A 3,463-nucleotide genomic window follows, 5' to 3' on the forward strand; every position below is an offset into this window, starting at 1 on the left:
CTGATGTGGACCTAGACAACCAGCCTGTTAGGTGAGTAGAAATTTTTCTAGAACAAGCTAATGGATGATTTACAAAGTGCCTACAATTATGAGATACAATCACTGAGAATAAGAATAACTGTACTTCTCACTTCCTGGGTTATTCTGAATTTTATGTTTTTGTTTTTTTTAACTGATTAAAATATTTTAATATAATGATGATAGAAAATGAATAATGCTTTATAAACAAAATGGTATTTTCAAATTATTATGATATTTTATATTAGCATTCTAGTTTTGACTTTCAATCCTTAATTTTTATTATATTCTTTACATTTGTAGCAGTAAAACCAACTGAATAAATTAGAGATTTTCTCCAACCCAAAGGCAACATGTCATGTTTTAACATCGGCATGGAATCCATTCAGAAGAAAATTATAGCATTATTTGTAAGAATCTGTTATAGCATTCCTAAGGAACCAGATTAGTTCTTGTCATTTAAAAACTTTGGCTATAACTTCTAGATACACTCTGGATTGAAATGAAAATATTTTTGACCCAGGGTAAAGTCTGAGTCATAATGGCATTAAAGAAACAATTTTATTTTCATAAAATTGAATATAGTTTCATAAATTTTCAAAAATGCCATTAACTTGCATTTTTTTAATCATCATCAGACTTAGATGGAGAGCATTATTAAGAGTAACATAATGCAGGAGATCATTTAGATACTAAAATGTGTGTATCCAACATGTATGTGCTAATGCATATATCCAAAAGGGAAGTTTAGGAATGAAATTGACAAATATTAACAAAGACTGGCAAAGGATATTGAGAAGGATGCAAAGAGTATTGAAGGTTGGATGGAGGAAAGAGTAAACGCAGCAGTGTGGTGTCATGGAGGTCAAGTGAAAATAGTTGGAGAGCAGGTGTATTTAGCTATATTGAAGATGAAGTGGATTTGTCCTGTGCAAGTATGACAGTGTGGTATAATCTAGTTCTATTAGTTATGGTATTTTGAAGACAACCAGAATTGAACTGGCTATCTTGAATGAGTCATAGTTTGAAAGATATGTGGCTTTATTTTAATTATTTTGAGAACCTCATAAATTAGAAGTTTTCCCAAATTTTATTGTGAAAAGATGTGAAGAAGTATGATATAATAAAAAGTGGTGGGAACAAGAAATCACTGATACAACTGTTTTAAAAATTCTACTACTTTATACATACACTCTTTATATACTTTTATATTCAATATTGCACCTACCTCATTTTCTACATCTCCTGATATAGAAATTTCCACTTCTATACATGAAAGAATATTGGTAAATGTCCTTACATGAGACTTAATATCCGATATATATTTTATGTTTATTTATATTAACATTTTAATATAAAAGTAATAAAAAGTCCTTTTTAGTTTTCAAGAGATCTGTGAAGCCAAAAGACAGGAGTTTTATGATCAATACCAGAGGCAAGAAGAATTGAAACAGAAATTTATGCAATGAGTAAAGGAGAAAGAAATGGCATTTAAAGAAGCAGAAAAAGAAGCAAGTACTTCTAGTTTGATAAAATTCATTTTTAGGTGTCCTATTAATTTGGGGTATTTAATCTTAAGAATTTAGTTGATGTTTTTGGAGACTACTTGCTATTTTTAAAAAAGTAGCTATTTACCACATAGATTTTGAATATAGCCTTTAAAAAATTATAGTCTATAATTTTTTCTGGCACATTTGGAAAATTTGCTTTTTAAATAACCCTCAAAATAAATTTTAAAAATCTATCTTTATTTATAATTTTCATGGATAAAATTTACTTTTTTTTTTTTTAGGTGAGGCAACCCTTGGTTGACCTCAGAGATTGCAAGAACCTTGTCAGCTTACGATCCCTTATTTTTTTTTTTAATTTTTATTTTTTACATCTATAGTTCCTGGTCTTCCTAGGTGGTCTCTCATCCAAGTACTAACCAGGCCCAACCCTGCTTAGCTACCAAGATCAGATGGGATCAGGCTTGTTCAGGGTGGCATGGCCACAGACAGATAAAGCTTAATTTATAACAAGTTCAAGCTATTTACTTCTGGGAAGAATCATGTACCTTCTAACATTACTACTGCATTAGAACATTTTCCATACTTTTATAAATAAGCAGGTAAATGTTGACTAATGAAAGTCTCGATTAATTAAAGACATTTTAGTTGGTGAATTCTATGGATCCCTGTTTCATTTTATTTCATTCTGTTTCCAAGGAAATGGAAGAAGAAACTATTAATATAGTCTTGATTATTTGCCACTGATAGTTTTTGACAAAGGAATATATTAGGAATCGTAAATATTTTTATCTCATGTAAATGTGGTTTCAACTTAAGAATATTTAATTTTAGTAGGTAAATTAGAATATGAACTTCTTTTTCCATAGAAACAACATAGTCACTAGGTGCTGTATACCAAATGTGTCAGTCAAGGACAATTAAAGTATAATTAATATAAATTGCATTAGCTTACATATAAGGGAAATGTTTTGGAAGTCTTCAAAGATATCTTATTAAATCCATGAATGGGAAGCATACTGGATCTCATGAGGACTTAAAAAGTAAGAAGTGACCAGAAACCAAATCAACCATTTAAGTTTTATATTTCTTCCCTACCTCATTCCCCTTAGTTATGGTACTTATCTCTGTATATCTGCTTTATACTGCATAAGAACATTTTTGCTCTCTGGAGATCAGTTTTTCTTTCATTCCTCTTAGGAAGAACAAACCAGAGCCTAAAATTAGTTGTGCAAAGTGATGAGTAGCAGATGTTCTTAACAGGGAAGAAGTAAATGAATTTCTTTCTGGTAGAAATAAAGTAACTAGGATTCTAAAGTTATCCATAGAAAATAAGATGACAGGAAAACAGTCCCACCTGGCTTGCTGAGAAAAGAAACAATTATTTAAAACATGATAAACAAACAGCAACTCTGATTAACTGACAAGGAAAGTGAGGGCTCACAGAGGTAAATTGAACTATCTAAGCATAGCAAGGAGATGGATTAGTCAGGATGCAATCTTACATCTTAAAAATTTTCAAATACATATTTGCACATATCCAAATTCTGGAAAATTTGGTTATCTTTTAATATTTTATTTTATTGCTTATTTTTTTAGAGAATTGCCTGTTTATCATGTTCCTTTTAGTTTGTCTTTTCTTAGTGATTTATAATTTTTTATATATTATAGATTGCTCAAAATATTTTACAAATATATTAATATTTCTCCTAACTTGTTTCCTGTCTTTTAGCTTTATTTATACTGTCTTTGTTCAATGAAAAATTTATACCTTTTTGTGGTCAAATGAACTACCCTTGTCCTTTATAAACTTTGCATTTTTTTCTATTGCCTAAGAAGGACTTACGGAATTACCTGAAGGGTATAAATGTATATTCCTATGTTTTCCTCTAATATTTTAATAAATTTGTATCTTATATTTGGATAATAATCATACA

General features: G+C 29.6%; 1 pseudogene; it reads right to left on the reverse strand.

Moving 5' to 3' along the window:
- Positions 1-1,897: 1,897 nt before the first annotated feature.
- LOC112483103 lies at positions 1,898-2,016 on the reverse strand (annotated as a pseudogene).
- Between the last annotated feature and the right edge of the window lie 1,447 nt (positions 2,017-3,463).

Source organism: Pteropus alecto, unplaced genomic scaffold (genome assembly GCF_000325575.1).
Source record: "Pteropus alecto unplaced genomic scaffold, ASM32557v1 scaffold746, whole genome shotgun sequence".
Taxonomy (NCBI): Eukaryota; Metazoa; Chordata; class Mammalia; order Chiroptera; family Pteropodidae; genus Pteropus; species Pteropus alecto.